Raw genomic sequence first — 17,775 nt, forward strand, 5'->3', positions numbered from 1 at the left:
CTTCTTTTAACAACTTCGGAGGGATGTAGTCGAAGCCAGGCGCCTTGTTCTTCAACCCAGCAATTGCCCTTTCAACCTCTTCCTGTGTTATCGCCCCACATAATGGTCCCTCCGATAATTGCGAAGAGCCAAGCTTCTTCACAATTCGGTCATAAGTCCCTCGTGGAACGGTAGATTCGACCTCTTGAACCTTCTTAACTTTTCTACAATTTAAAATTATATCATTTTAGATTATTAATCAGAATTTAATTACATTTATAATTTTTAAATTATTTTCCTCCAGAGCCGGCTGAAACCGCTGGCAAACGGAAAGCAGGCAGACCCCCTTAACCGAAAAAGGTGGCGCTCCCACGGGAGGTCAGCCACCCATGTCGGAAGGATTCCTTGCTCTGACAATTCTAAATGCCCGCTCGCTTGCGAGACGGGCATCGGAACTGAGGCTCCTGCTGGCCACAGCGAAGTCTTACATATTGATTATCAATGAGACTAAGCTGAAGGAAGCTATTTTTTTAGGATACACAACTAGTATCCTCTATTTATCTAAACGAGGTGCATTTTCTACAAACTTCAACAAAAATTTAAAAATTGTCTCAGAATTATACAAACAATAATTCATTTTTTTATTAAAAAACAAGTTATGTTTTTTCACCTCGAATTCTTCTCGATAAATGCATATCGTTTGGCATTATAGTTACTCTTTTTCCGTGAATTGCGCACAAATTACTGTCTTCAAAAATTCCAACAAGGTAACTCTCTGCCGCTTCTTGAAGAGCGACAATCGCTGACGATTGAAAACGCAAATCAGTTTTGATAAACTGAGCGGTTTCTCTCACGAGTCTCTGGAATGGAAGTTTTCGTAGTAACAAATCAGTGCTCTTTTGATATCGTCTAATTTCTCGCATTGCAACAACTCCTGGTCGAAATCGATGAGGTTTCTTTACCCCTCCAAATTGTGAAACAGACTTGAGAGCAGATTTTGCAGACAACTGTTTCCTTGGTACTTTTGCACCAGTAGATTTTCGAGCTGTTTGTTTAGTTCTAGCCATATTTTATTATTTCAGACAACAATGACAATACCAGTAGTAAAAAAAGACATCATTCCGAAATTTTTTCGAGTGATGCAAAAAAGTATTATTCCGAAAATTTTTTGGTTCAATTACTCATCATTATTTTTTTTATCTTAAATCAATTATTAATGCTAAAAAATTTGACATGTTCAGTCTTTTGGCATGTTCAGTGTAAGAAATACAATCACGAACAGTTTGCTCAATAAAAATTTTAAGGACAGAACGTGTCTCCTCGTAAATTTTTTCAGAAATTCTTCGAACACCTCCTCTTTGACATAGTCTTCTTATTGCTGGCTTAGTATTCCTTGTATATTGTCAATTAATATCTTTTGAAATCGTTTTGCACCACTTTTTCTTCCATTCCTTGTATATTTAATTTTCTATTTATAATTTTCATAAGCTTAACCAGGTTCCATTTGGATCCGGAAACGTTTTCTTTCGGTTTCTGATCAATAAACATTCCATTCTATTCCATTTTAAAAAGTATTAAAAAGTAAACTAGCTGAATTTAACAAAAATTAAATTTTATTATTTATTTTTTAAAAATTTTAAATTTCCTGACTTAATTAGGATAAATTACATATCACGTGTTATGTACAGTTTGCTGTTATGTTATTTTTTTGTTGTGCTTGTGGTTGTTAATTCTGGTTTTATTTTTTCTTGCAATTAATACTTTATTTTTATAAATTTTTGTTTTTTTATTTGTTTGAAGATTATTTAAATTGACTACTGGTAAAATATTTTCTATAAAGTTTATTTTGCAAGTAAATTTGTATTCATTTCATCAATTAATAATCTTCATTCATAAGGATTTCTTGATATAAATTTATTTTTATCTAGTATTTTATTGTTTATTTTGATTTTTTGGTATTTCGATTTTTTAAGTTTTTATTGTGTACTTTTTATTGTGATAGTTCATTCCTTAAAAGTAAAAATTTCTGCTGATATTTTTCTTAGCAAATTATGATTAACTTTATTATATTGATATTTATCCGTGTGATAATGTGTGAATGCTGATTTTAGAACGGGTATACTCTCATGGTAAATATTTGCTTTTTCTATCTCCTTCATGATACACCTCTTTGTCCTCTTTTCTTCATAATTCTTGTGGCGCGCCATAACTGAAACGGCCGCCAGACGTGTAACATTTTGACCTTGAGAAAACCGCATAATGACCTTGAAACTTTGAAATAAAAAACAAGGAAACAACAAATACCCCAAGATTTCGAGATCGGCAGTGGAAGTATGTCTCAGATCGGGCAAAAGGCCTCGAAACTGAGAAAAAATGTTTTGAAAACTAACACCATCGATGTTAACATTTACGATTTCAGATTTGAGAGAATTAATTTCGAGACCAATGGATGATAAAGCTGGGATTAGAGATTCCAAGTCCTTTATCAAAATATCGGGCGGACCACCAATAGTACAATCATCCAAATACCAAATATTCTGAGGCGACAAATTCTTACGGGTAATAAAATCCACGGAAAGGGCAAATAATAATGGGCCCAAAGGATCGCCTTGTTGTACACCACAAGAAGAGGAAATAAAGGAATCACCTGCAGCCAAAAGGCTCGGGTATCCATATGAAAGAAAAACAAATGGCAGCAATGAAGGAATTCTGTCTTTACAAACCTCAAGTAGATGCTCTCTGTTGAGAGAATTGAACGCATTTTTAACATCCAATTTTAGCAGTAGCCGGGGCTTTTCAGAGAGGTTAGTCGAATCAATAAAACACCGGGATGCGTGGACCGAGGCCTCGCAACCGCCAGGCACGCCAAACCAAACTGAATGGGCTGGAGTTCGTCACTAATAGACGGAATTACCAGTTTGCACGCGACTTTTGCAAACAAACGCGGAAAACATTTCCGACGGCAATAGGCCTAATGCCGCCGTCTTTTTTCTCCAACGCTGTCAGGTTCGCAGAGAAGAAAAGCAATCTAGCATGTTCAGACATATCCCTGCAGATGAATAAGTTACATAGCATGGTGATAGAATGTGAAAGACAGTTTCCGGCCTCGGCAGTATCGGAAATGAGGTCGATTAAGTAAATGGGACGGAGACCGTCAACACCACCATTACTATTGCCTCTGAAAGATTTCAATGCAAACAAAAGTTGCTGGACAGACGAAGAAGCAATCGGGACCCCCTCTGGAGTTTGGGCACAAAAATTAGGCACATTGCCAGTCGGGTGCTTAGAGCTGAGAATTTTGACTACATCCGGAGTAATGGTGCGGACGGAATCGGAAGATGAAAGAATGCGGACCGCAGAACCGACGTCGTGCGCCATTAAGCAGGTTATCATTCTCTTATTTGGACAATAGCTGAAGTTCCTTTAAATTTAATTTATTTTTATGTTAATACAGAAGAGATTTTCTGATCAAATAAAGCCTTACCTACCTAACGGCCTTCGGCCGAAATTTTTAAGATAGCTACTATTCCCCTATGCGGCCTTCGGCCGCGGCATTTTTGATACAGATACTATCTCAACATACTTTCAATCTACTATTTTTCAATTTGTACAGGGATTTATTAAAAATAATTTTAAAACAATTTATTTAAATTTTTTTAATTTGAGAGTAAAAACCGTTTTTTCGGTTCCATCTTCATTTTCTATCATTATTCTATTTTGGGAAATTAATTCTTTGATAGTAAAAGTTTTTTCGAAGAAAAAAGATTCTAATTTCCTTTTTTTAGTTTTTTGATTCGTATCAAAATCTTTTTTTAATAGTACGTGATCTCCAACTTTAAAATTTTCGATTTGTCAATTTTGGAGTGAACTATTTCTTTCCATACGAGAAATGTATGATTCATTTGTAATGTCTTCTGTTTCAGTTTCCTCTAAGCTTGCTTCCTGGTCAAAGTAGGAAACATTATATCCTCGCGTATTAAAAAATGACATAAATGGTGATAGTTTAGTTGCAGAATGTACAGAAATATTGTATCTATATACTACATTGCTTAATGCAGCAGTCCATATCTTTTCTTTTCCAAATAGTTCTTTTGAAGCCATCTGCAGAGAGTTTGGTTGCAACGCTCTACTTGGCCTTGAGACTCGGGATGCCTTGGTCGTCCTCTCTTATGGATTATTTTAAATTGTTGGCATAAGGAATCTATTTCCGAATTCACAAATTCTTTTCCATTGTCAGTTTGGATTATTTTTGGGGGGCCATAAGATTCAAAAATACGTCTTAGGGACTCTGATACTGTAACAGCTTCCTTATTGAGAATAGCTCTTACAAAACAGAATTTGGAATAAATGTCGATTACATTCATTAGATACTTATATGAATTATTTAAAGAAGAATAAAGTGATAGATCAACCAAATCAATCTGGTACCTAGAATAAATGATTAAAGAAACCGTTCTCGTGGTGATTTTGCTACAATACGAACAATTGTAGACTTATTTTTAATCAATGGATCAGTTTGTTTGCATTTTGGGCACATAGAAGTTACTTCTCTGATTATGAATCTTTTTATAAGAAGAAAATTATTTCTGCAGTATTCTTCCATCTTGTTTAATCCAAGTGAAACTGAGAATGAATCCGATCACAATGATATTTCATTGTTTCGTGATCATTCAAACAAATTACTTGCTTATTTTCACCATTTATTTCATTAAAATAAAGTGTTCCTGAAATGAGATAGGAAAATACCTCCGATTAAAATGAAATTCTTGCATTTTTGTAAAAATCTTGATCTTTGTGTTCTTGACAATCGCTCTGGAAATTTCTCATGTTGTAAATACTGAAGAATATCATTATATTCATTATCATCTTTGACTGCATTAGCTATTCTCATTTACAAAAATAATAATTACCGGCAGACAACAATTAAATGACATTTGAAGGTTAAAATGCAAGGCCAAATTGTTACACGTCTGGCGCCCGTTTCAGTTATGGCGCGTGACACTTATTAGCAGTTACGTAAGAATTACATAATTTGCAGAATGATTTTCCATCCAGTGAAGATGAAAACTCCTTAGGATATTTTTTAACAATAGAAGAAATTCGCTTAGTGTTGGAACTCCTGTTTTTAGGCATTGTAAAAAAACAGTCAACAAAACCGAAGAAACGTGCACTATGAAATTATATTTATTTTTTTTGCATTTTTTTTTATTTAAAAAAACAACTAACACCGAAAATCGTTAAGTTCCAGCGGCGAGGACGCAGTGTGCGTTGCCCCGAACAATGGCCAGGCCGATGCGCTGGCGGAACCAGAGGCCCTCTCTCGAGTCCTTGAGCCTCTTCCCGATGGACTTCCCGACCTCTTTGAGGAACGAGTCAGTCTCCTTTCCCGCGGTTCCAGGGCGATTGGCGTAACGCGGTAGCGGTCCGCGAGCGAAGAATATTTTTATCTTTTCAGCGTGGTTTGCAGCCGAACAAGTGTTCGCGGCGGAAGAATGGATCCTCGACTTTGAAAAGATATCCACAACGGTAACATCCCATACGAGGGCCTTCCCTGACAAGTACGGGAATATTGCCATCCCGTCAGGCCTTTTGCCGTCTCCCCGATCGAGTTTGACCGGTTCGAGGAGGCACGAATGGCCTGCCGATTCGAGACCGGCCTTCACGATTCCATTGAGGGCCTTGTGTCTGTGTTCCCTGCCTGCGCTCCTCTTGCAGGAAAGTGGGTGTAGTCCCTTTTCGTCAACGTCCTTACTGCATCTGCAGCGGTATTTTACGCAAACATCCAGGCCGAGATGGTGAGCGACTCCGAATCGTATGGCAGCATCGTCTAACCACGTCCCGATACTGGAGAGAGGGAGAGCATTCAGCCAGTTGCCAGAGTGAGGGGCGGATGCCGCACGAAGGCATGGCAGGCGATGTTGGTCAAGGGTTGCCGAGAGCTCAGACACACACGTTCGGCATGCGATAGTGTCCCAGGCACCTTTGGGAGGAGAAATCACCAGGCCTCTCAGAAAAGGAGCGATCCCAGGAAATAAGCCCATCCGACAAAGCACCGTCCAGGCAAGATCAGAAAGGTTTGAGTAGGATCTCAGAGGCCAGGTTGTTGCACATCGAAAGGGAGGATAGATATGCCGGAAGTGCCACATCGGATGCAGTGCGGATTCCCGCACCTCCAAATCTCAATGGAGCGAGCATTGGGCCCATCCAGGACCATCGAGGTGTACATTGAGGACGGATTCATTGAGGAAGAATACAGCAAGACTCGACGTTACCAGGTCTTGATTAAATTCCGTCATCCTGTTCAGAGTGTTTATTATAGCCTTGTCATTCTTTATGTATTTCTATTTTAATTCGACTGTAAAGGGTCTATACTTCCTTGCGAAAGTTCCAACTTCCATTTTTAACATTCATGTTCAGCAAGATTGGCCCTCCGCTCATGTAGACCTTTTGATAGTTTGGATTTTCCCAGTCTTCGTCTTTTGGTTTCAAGAATTCCCCTAAAGGGATGGTACGAGGTTTCGTGTCAACGCACACTGCGTCCTTGCCGCAGGGACTTAACGCTTTTCTTCTATCTCTTTGTTTTAATATCACAAATTTTTTTTATAATGAATTGTGTAATAAAAGAAAACAGAGAGAAAAGAGAGTTAACAAGAGGACTTCCTTGCCTCGTAGATGGAGAAACAGTTTCCACGCACAATGGCAAGGGAAATCCTCTAAAGGAGCCATCCGCACTCACGCGTGTCGTTTCTCTTGCGAGAAATCAGACGACCCAGCTTTTTGAGGAAAATGAGTGACCTGTCACCGATTACGCCAGAGGTCTCCACGGCGATCGGGGTAAACAGATAGCGTTCCGAGAGATTGTGTACTTTGAAATCTTTAATTCTTCTGCTCTGCAAGAAGCAGGGCCAGCTGCGACAGCTGAAGGAGGAAGATTTTGTTCGGAAAAAGTGTCTGAGCAAGTTGAATCCCATATCAGCGATGGTAGAGGGGATGGCAAACGCCCTGACGGCATGTCCACCTCCCCTACGAGCAGGGGAAATCCCTTATTTGGGATTCTACCTGCTCGGACACGTTCTCGCTGGGAAATCTCGCGCTGTCCGCCGCCAATCCTGGGCACGCTTCCAGGCAGGCCGAGGAGCGAAAGATTCTCAAGTACGGCCACCTGTCCAACTCGCTGCTCTTTACTCCAATTGCCTTGGAGTCCTCCGGGATCTTCGGTCCCAAGACACTCCGCTTCCTTCGCTCGCTCGGTCGACGGATTTCAAGGACTAGTCACGATCCAAGAGAGTTTTCTTGGCTCCTGGAACGTCTGTCGATTGCTGTGATCCGAGGGAACGTCTTCGCCATTCGCGCGGCTGGTCGGGTGTCTCGTGAGGCCTTTAACTAACTTAGCTATCTGTAATTTGTCTTGTTTGTATAAATTAAATTTATTGAAAAAAAAAAAAAAAAAAAAAAAAAATATCAGCGATTTTCCAAACTCGAATGGGAAGGTGAATAGACCGTCAGGCCTCTTTCCGTCTCCCCTAGCAAGCCAAACTGGTTCCCCTAGCAAGCCCAATATCACAAATTATGATAACATTATAAAACAATCGTTGGTATTATGGAATCATATAATCCAATTCCTCGCAATAACCGTATTTAATTTTGATTATTTTCACAAACTCTTTTAAATTGAAAAAATTATAATCTTACAAAGTGGCCTTTGAGCCTATAAGAAGCACAGTCTATAAGAAACATTTTCCAAATGAATCTACTATCCGACGCTATTCCTTTTCCACGACTCAATTTTGTATCAACAAAAGACAATCATACATTCTAGTTTTTTTTATAGTCAACGACTGAATATATGCAAAAATCTCTCATTCCTATTTAATGATCTTTCGTACTTCATAAACTTTGAAGTCACAGGTGGATCCCACTTAAGTAAAATCTTCACTTTTGCTTGATCTATCAGCTCCAACTCTTTAGATAGGAGATCATATTTTCTGAGCTTCTCGTTCTTCACTTGAAAAAGTCATTGGGCAGATCTTATCCAAACATTGATCAGAAAAATGAGATTCGTTTTTTACCAAGGACAAGAAGTGCAAATTGTTATGCTATACAATTAAGAAATTTAAACAAAAAAATAATCAAAATTGAGCTAAACTAATAATTAGACGATTCTCAAATTTTTGCTTTCCAAGTTCCCCATGACTCCACTTTGATCTTCCCCGCCATTATCCTCAATCTCCTCCTGGTGCGTGTAGTCTTTGGGTCTCTTAAGGGACTTGCTGATCTTCATAGAGAAATTATATTTCCGCCAGTCCCTATTTACGGAATTTGCAGAGTCCAGGATTTCACTGAAGCCATGCTTGTACTCGACAAACATGCTCTCCAGAGTGGCCTTCAGCGTTACAGTCTGGATGTAAGACCGAACACGTTCTTCAATCCCAAGGAGCTCCATGTACTTGCGGTAGATTGTTGAGACGATTCCATTCCACGTAATAACAATTGGCACAATCTTCACCCTAGCCTTGTGAATCAGTTGTAATTCACTAGCTAAAATGTCGTATTTGTGCAGTTTTTCTACTTCCACACTCTTTAAGTTATCTATTGAAGTCACAAACACTTCAATAAGCCATATTAGTAGGGCAACATAAGTCAATAAAGTCAACTTCAATCCAGAGTTAGACTTAAGTCTAAAAATAATGATTAAATTAAAATAAAGTCAAAAAAAAGTTTATATAAAAAGTTCTTTAGGTCAATTTGGTCAACTTTTTAGATTTTCAGGTCAATTTTTTTAATTAGGTCAATTTTTAAATAAAAATTTAAATAATATTCTTTAAAGCATCAAAATAAATTTAAAATAGTCGCAGTGACATTTGTCTCTTATTGTAACAAATTTTAAACTAAATTATAGTGTATTTATGCCTAAAAATAAACCTTCGGATTTTAAAAAAGCTAAAAATATTTGTGAAAAATATCCTAAAGAGTTTACAATTACACCAAATGGAATGCTTTTTTGTAAATTATGTGAGTTACATGTGACATGCAAGAAACAATTTTTTGTGAACAAACACAGGGAAACACAGAAACACTCTTCCCGAACAAATAATATATCCACAAATAAAAAACAATTGAATATTGTTCCTCCAAATTATGTCTTCAGAAATTTTGCAACAGACGTAACAGAAGCATTTGTATCCGCAAACATTCCGCTCTATAAATTGAGAAATCGAGCAATTATCAACTTATTTGGAAGTATCGGGCATCCACTTCCTTCAGAGTTTACTTGCCGCAATATGGTAGAAATTTTAGCACAACAAAAGATATCTAAAATAATTAATTTAATTTCAAATAAGAAAGTTAGTCTATTGGAATAGTATAATTGTTAAGGTTTTTTTGATTGTGGACGAAACTGATGTTGGGAGAAACAAATTTGTGAATTGTCTAGTTGGAACGTTAGAAAATCCGCAAAGATCTTACCTAATAGATTGTATAAAAATTGATTCCTCTCCGAATTCTTCTAAATAATTGATGACACTATTCGGAAAATGAATGTTGAAAGAAACAATTTTTCTCTCCTTATTACCGATGCTCCTCCATATATGGTTTCTGCAGGAAATACTCTCAAGCTATTATATTCCACTCTATACCATATCACATGTTTTGCTAATTTAGTGCATAATTGTGCACTTAAAATAAAAGTATATTATCCCGAAGTTGATAAATTGATTGCTTGTATCAAAGCACTTGTTGTAAAAAACAATTATCGAAGACAATTGTTTAAGGAAATTGGGTACCCACCAGAACCAATAGTTACGAGATGGGGAAGCTGGCTTAAAGCTGTTTCTTACTATGCTACAAACCTGCCAAATGTTATTCAAGTATGCACTTCCTTAGAAGGAAATTCTTTGCTCATTAAAAGAGCGAAAGAATGTTTATTTAATGAACAACTTCATGAAGATCTAACGACGATAATATCACAATATTCACCTTTATTACATTTGCTTGATGATTTAGAATCGACCAATTTTACTATAAAAAAAGCATTCAATTATTTGAAAACATTGGATTTTAAAGAAGACGTGTGTGGAATAAAAAATCAAAAGGATGAATTCCAATGATATCACAAAAATTATGAATTTCGATAATCATTCCATTTCACCTTTAGATTATTCTTTGTTGATTGAATGTCAGGCAACTTCGTGCGCAGTAGAACGATCATTTTCGATTCTTAACAAAATCTTAACCAAGGATAAGAATTTTAAAGTGGATAATGTAAAATATTACTTAATTGTAAATAACTCGATAAACGATGAATAAAATTACTTTAAATTTTCATAAACGTAGTTTATATATGAAAATAAAGTAGTATTTTTACGGTCAATTATTTGGTCAATTTTTAAAATTTTAAGGTCAATTACATTGACTTTTTAAGGGCAATTTTTTTTTTTTTTAAGTCAATAAAAATGTTGCTCTACATATTAGGTTCTCTCTTTTGTCGAGGCTGGAAAAGACCAGACTTGGCAGCACAATTCCGAGCAAGGGAAATAAACATAGTTAATGCGATTCAGGGTAGCAGCCATGAATGAGAGGTAGCATGGAATGGTGAGGTCAACACAACGGAGAAAACCAATATCTTCGTGATCACGTCAAGTGTACCATTCAGAATGATGTCATCGAAATACCACATGTTCAGCTTGGAAGATGAATTACGGGCGATGTGATCAACTACAAGTGAGAACAATAAGAGGACTAATAGATTAAATGGCCTGAAGAAGAGAAGGTTAGGCGTGTTCATACTAGCTACAAATGGCGTCCGTACAGCGAATATACGCATATTTTAGAAGATGATCACGTCTAGTGCTATTAAAAGCACTCCGAACATATAGTTTCAAAATAAAGATAATTTCCTCTGGATTTTAAGAACTGTCAAACTCCGTGTGTACTGCTTCGCAAGCTCCTTTGACTCAAACTCCATTGAGAAGGAGACGAGCAAGCGATTTTCACGCTAGACAACAGTCAGTATGAGGAACATTGACTAAATTGTTCCTATGCGCAATATATAAGTAATCTGCCCGGCCAGATGCAGCATGAAAGATAAATATAATGTGGATTGGTATCATTTACATTATTTATCACCTCAGAGTGTGAAAAAATTATCATTTTATCAAAGTAGCAATTAAGTCATCAGTGGTGATGCAATAAAAGAATATCAAAAAACAACAATAAATATTAAAATAAATAACTCTATATCATTTTCCTTGCTAAATGATAATAGTTTTAAACTAAATGAAATAGTTTCAAGCTAAATAGAATAGTTTTCAGCTAATTAGATAGACTATACAACACAACAAAACATCGGAAAGAATGAGTAGAAATCGATTTATATATTATTTTTTATAATTTTTTGAAAAATAAATAAAATAATTAATAATAATAAAATTTTCAAGAACTGATCATAATTACATAGCCGTCTGAAAGTATTCAGAGTTAATTGATAGTATGCCTAAAAGGTCATACGAGCTATTTATTAATCGAGGATACCACACAACATATTAACTGTTGATTTTGTTAACTCTTTTTGTTAAAACCGGTTTTTTATTCACAAGCAAAAATTTAAATTTTTAAAATTTTCGCCGATTATTGAAATTTTTTTAAAAGTAAAAGGGTTGACGAGTGACGACGTCCTCAGTGATATATCGATATTACTGGGAAGCTGGATCGTCTAAAAAGGACGCATGCGCAATAAAAAGAAAAATGTTTGAAATTGGACAGTTTTCTCCTTGTCTTTAGTTAAAAAAAATAACTGTTCTTTCTCTTTTTTTTTTTTTTATTTAGCTAGAAAAGAAAAATGGAACAAGAAGTCAGCTACTAGCCGCAGAGAGAATAGAGAAACTGTTCCCCCTGAGTACGGCTATTGAGACGCGCTCAAAAAGCCGAATGACCTCACGGGGTCGTTTCTAATCCTCCGAGGTGACGGCCTCTCTCGGTGAGAAAACGTAGCGTGGCTGGGCCGAATGTGCCTGATGTTTCGACTGAAACAGGCACAAAGAGGAATCTGTCGGCGAGCGAGGCGTACTTGTCTTTCTTCCGGGTCTCTGCCCTCCTCGCCGCTGTGCCAGCTTCGATCGCGGACGCGAGAAGGCATGTTTGACGCAAAAGTGTCAGAGCAGTCGCGTCCCAGACGATCGCTTTGCCGCACTTGAACGGGAGAGCGAGACGCCGTCCGGCCTCTTGCCATCGCCCCTGTTAAGGCCAGAGGCTCCAGCTGGCACGGGATGCCGGTTGCCTCGAGCAGACGCTTTATTATGGAATTAAGCTGTCCGTGCCTGGGGAACCTCCCAGGGCATTTGCGGCAGGAGAGCGGGTGTAGACCTTTGCGGTCTATATGAGCCCCGCAACGGCATTGGTGAGGCTGGCAAATGTCCAAGCCGAGTCGGAGAGATATTCCGATTCTTAACAGTCTGGGTCCAGGAAGGTTCCAGCTGCGGGGGAAGGATAGGCGTTGATCCAGGCGCCAGTCCGTGGAGATGCTCCAGACAACAGACAAGCACGCCGGTGTTGGTCTCCGTGAGACAGTAAGTACCGGAAAGACTGAGAGCTGCTGATCTCCGTCCTTCGCGCATAAGGCATAGGTCAACGGGAGTTTTTAGTCCGCAATCTGTCCACAACGATGTGCCGTATGAAAGCTCTGAGTCCGTGAGCGATCCAGAGGGAGGAGGAAGGTTCTTTCTCTTAAAAAATAAAGTGTGTTGTCCTGCACAAGCGAAACCCACTGCAGAAGCTTTGGGCCACACGCGAATGTGCTTTTTGTGTAAAAGTAAAAAAGATTATACATATAATCAACTCAAACTCAATATTTCATTTAGAAATTAATAGCTATCCGCCAAAAAAAGTTAGTAACTGCAAAACCGGTTTTTTTCTACCAGCACTGTATTTCGTAATTAGTTAGCAAAATGTAGGTCTATCATTACACTAAATTCAACTCTATCGTTCGTTATTGTTTGAACTAACGTCCATTTTATAAATCTTCACATTTTACACGATTCATTCGAATTTACCTTTAGAAATCGGTTTTTAGATTAATAAGCTAAATTGTACACGGGATCAACTTTAATTTATTATTTTAAATTTTTACAACTTTCCAATGAAGACACTGTCAGTTTTGTCCCATATTTTTAAAAAATATCGCTATTTGTATTTAAAGAGTTATAACAAGAATCAAGTTTACGGTTTGAATCACGAGCGTTTAAAAAAACTTTTAATCCACTATTCTTCCTCAAGTCCTCTATAAACAATTAGATAGAAAAAAATGCAGAAATCCAAATCTATTGCACATCGTTCTTAATATAATTTCGTGTGGATAGTGTTTTGGGATTCTTTTGTTCTTCGACTTTTATGGTTGGCTTTGCCGTATTGATCAAACTACAAAGAAAATAACGTTTTTTGAGACCGCCTCAAAATAATGGAAAAAATTCCTCGTTGTGGCCGGGGGGATCCGGGTTCGACTCCCGGCGCAGGCAATTTCATTGTTTTTATATATATAAAAATATCAAAAATTGCTAGCAACAGTAAACTTATTTTTTTGTTATATTCCTGAAAATATACAGTATTTCGATTACAGTCAAACTCCTTTAAACCGAATCTGGAAGATTTGGTCTAGCATTTGTTAAGCGTGTCAATTTTTCTATATGTTTTGGCTCTGTTTACTTATCATAATCTGAGTCACTGTCATTATTATTTGGTGATGCTCAACTAGATATGATTCGCGTTCTTGATTCTTTGAAACATCGAGATTTTCGAAACCTGCTAATTATATTTGGCTTTAGCTTTTCTTTGCTGAACTTCATGCACTAATTACAATAAGACGTTCCTTCGGCTTCTCTGATCCACTGTGATGCTTAACTCTTAGTGATAGTGTTTTATCAGCAAGGCAACGATATTTCAGATTCCGTCACAGTTAAATATATCCGCTGATTGATATCCATCAATTAGAAAAGGTACAGGTTTCATTTACTCAGGAACAATTTCACTGTCAACATTTTCTAGAACTAATACAGTACGGAGATATTGATTTTGTTTGGATTTTCTGTCGAGTTGTTTGCAATTCAAGATGATTAATAGGATTAGATCAAAGATAATGTCAGAAGGCCGGTTTATGATAAAAGAAAATTTAAGTTGAGATCACAAAATACAGCCGGTATTCGGAATAGTGGAGATCCGGTACATCTAAGAGGAAATAGAAGTGATGACCTATGAGGTGAATTAAGACAAGAAGTTTTTCCGGTTTTATGAGAATTTCGTTATATCGAGAAGTCGGTTTAGAAGAGTTTGACTGTATTAAATTTTTTTTCACAAATTAAATATTCTTTTATTTCCATCTTGATCTTTTATTTTAACTCTATTATTTAAAATTAAATCTTCAACAGTAAAGATTCGTTAAATGATAAAGATTCTAATTTTCGCTTCATTGTCCTTGATTTGTATCAAAATCTTTTTTCAGCAAATTTCCAATTGCAATTTCTTTCAATGTTTTTGAAAAATTCCTTTCCATTCTTTCAAGATATTTGTCGTTTATAATAGTTTGATTTTCATACTCTTCATAATTCATCATCATTAAAATAAGAAATGTTGTATCCTCTTGTTCGGAAAAAAGCCATAAATAGTGACATATTTATAGAACAAAGAATTGAAATATTGTACTGATATACAATTTTTTTATAAATCATCCACCCATTTTTTCTGTTTGTCTGTGAGTTCTTTTTGAATCCATCTGCAAATGGTTTGATTACAATGCTCCACTTGTCCCTGTGATTCTGAATGTCTTTATTTTAAATTCTTCACATAATGACGTTATTTCTGAATTAACAAATTCTGTTCTGTTGTCAGACCGCAGAATTTTTGGTGGAGAATAGGAAAGAAATATAGTTTTCAATGATTCCGAAACTGTAACTGTTTCTTTATTTTCTACTTTTCGATCAAAGCAAAATTTTGAATAAATATCTATGATATTTATAAGATATTTATAGGAATCATTTATATCTGAATAAAACGAAAGATCGACTAAATCAACTTGATAGCTAAAAATAAACTATTGAATGAACCGTCTCGAGGTTCTTTGGCTACTATGGTGACTAGTGAATATTTTGTCTTTAAGGACTAACATGTTTCAATCTTTTTGACCTTTTTATTCCATACTGTCTGCAGAGATGTAAGTGAATACATCTCGCTACTTCATTATGCCGTCGTAAGTAATCGCTGTTTAGCATTCGCCCACACCTGGTAACTAGATGGTCAACAGTTTTTTTCGCAGAGTTGCAATGTTTGCAATTCGTTTCTCCTGCTCCAAAGAGGAAATTGCGGTCTTGTAGTAAACAGAAGGATGCTTCTGATCTCGGAGAGATGTTTCCATATGTTATTATTTTCTGTTTTCTACAAATTCTACAAATTCATTGGTGGTAACAGATTGGACTGAACATTCAAAATATAAGAAACAAAATAAGCCGGTTCTTCATCCTGGGCGAATTTTTTGAAAAAAACTTTTTAAACGTATGTTTTTGCAGAATATTCTTATTTCGTTGTCATTATAAATATTTTCAGGTTCATATTTTTCCAATTTAGTGCAAATCACTGAAATAAAACAATTGATTTCATCTTCAAGGTTTACGTCAGTCATATAAGACTATCCGTGGAAAGTTCTTAACTTTATATTGCTCGGATTCTTATTGGGGCAGCGGTTCAACTGTAACTTTTAGAAGACGATAGAACACACATGTGATGCTGACTTGACATTATTAAGACCATACAACTTGTTCTTCACAAAAATAATTGCAAATTTATTCAACGATTCTGACTATTCTTCTGCTTTAACATCAGCAATTAAAATATCGAATATTTTACTCAATGATTTTCATTTTTTGGAGTCTTTTTCTAAACGCCGACTTTTTGTTAAGTTTATAGAGAAATATATCCAACAACGACATATACGCACAAATAAGGATTAAAACAACAACTTTTATTAGATTTTACATCTTATATATCTTGTTCGTTACAACATACAGATACTTCCATTTGTAAATTCGAGAAAAGTTAAAGATACGTTAATAACCAAGTAAATTTTTTTCACAATTCTCCTTTAGATTTGTGGCCTCAGATTGTGAGAATTCCTTCCTGGTAATGTCGGTGTTATCCACAGCCAGGCCTGTCTGTACTTTAATAATCATTTTGAAAATTTGTCAGTTGTAGGCCTCTAGTCGACGGATTATCCAAAAATTACAAGAAGGGATGGGCAAAAAACAAATTCGTTTTCACTCGTTGAAGGTATTGCCATCGATGTGCACTGTGAGTGATATTTCCGATAATTTTTTGCTCTTAATTGACGAAGAGAACCAATTTCTAGGAATAGTCCGGAAAATATAGAAAAAAGAAAAATATTTTCATTGGATTATCAACGTAATACAAATAGAAAAATACATTTGGAGGAAACAAATTTTAATCTTTTTACGTTAAAAAAAATCGGCCGATCCTTTATAGGATCACGTGCGATAGTTCCGGTAAGGGCAAGCAAAGGAGTGAATCTTAACGTTATTTTGGCAATTGATGACAATGGAGCAATTGTGAGATTTGAATCACACATTGGATCTATCGAAATTTTGCAATTTTATGACGGCATTATCTGACAGTTTAGCTGGAGAGGAAATTATTATTTATATGGATAATGCTCCAATCCATAGAAAACAAGGAAATTTTGAAGGCGTGAGAGTAGAACATATAATTCGAAGATTTGATGCACCATATTCTCCGCAGCTAAATCTTATTTGACGTGGCAGATAATGACTAGACATAATATTGACAGCTTTATTAAACTTCTTGCCTTGAGGTTGCTGATTCCCCAGAAAAAGCCTAAGTGGACTTGGACTGTTAGTTAAAATTATTCCTTCGAAATATGCTTGTCCTTTCAGTAATATTTAGACTTGTTGTGGATGAACACGGTCTTTCTGACTCGTTCATAAGTTCAAAAGTTATTCCAAATTTATGGTTTAGTACACATTTAATGTTAGATTTTTCGTTTTTTATATATTTATTACAGAGTGATGTGTAATGCACTAACTGACAGTTCATCCGTGATTTTCATACCAACAAGGACTGTTTTAACTCAGATTTTGTAAACTATTCGTTGGTGGAGAATGTTTTGTGGGGGAATGATGACATTTTTGGTTGTCTATGTTAAGGTGAAGAATGTATAGTTCATCTTAGGGGTTAAAAGACTTGGGAGTATTAAAACGTTAATATTTTCTGTTTTTGTCGAAATATTACTGGGCGTTTTATGTTGGATGCCTTTAATTTGGGTCTAGATATCGTATATAACAAAGCATTCAATGCACGTGACATACATATTGTATATTGTTATCTTTATTACTTAGGATGATTAAATAATGTATGTTCTTGATAAAGCTTTTTGAATTATTTTTTGAGATATTATTTATATTAATGGTATTAATAATGGATAAATTTACTATTTTTAATACATTGGTTAATTTGCCGAGTTTTAAAAGAATGGTACAACAATGTTTGACAAGTACAAAAATAGGATTAAATAAAATTTAGAAAACCTTTGATCGTTGCAATACATTTATACTTTTTAAAATTTCAGTTCCAGCGTGAAGTATTATATTCCTTAGTTTACAGGCCATCCTCGTGATACATGTTAAATTCAATAATAGAATGATCATGAAAAATATACATTTTTAATAAATTTTAAGGGAAGAATGGATATGAAGAGCCGATTATATGGTTTTTATCTTTTATTCA

At 36.0% G+C, this 17,775-nt stretch overlaps 1 pseudogene; it reads right to left on the minus strand.

Moving 5' to 3' along the window:
* Positions 1-635: 635 nt before the first annotated feature.
* On the minus strand, positions 636-3,357 carry LOC115228101 (annotated as a pseudogene).
* Between the last annotated feature and the right edge of the window lie 14,418 nt (positions 3,358-17,775).

This window comes from Octopus sinensis, unplaced genomic scaffold (genome assembly GCF_006345805.1).
Source record: "Octopus sinensis unplaced genomic scaffold, ASM634580v1 Contig09410, whole genome shotgun sequence".
NCBI lineage: Eukaryota > Metazoa > Mollusca > Cephalopoda > Octopoda > Octopodidae > Octopus > Octopus sinensis.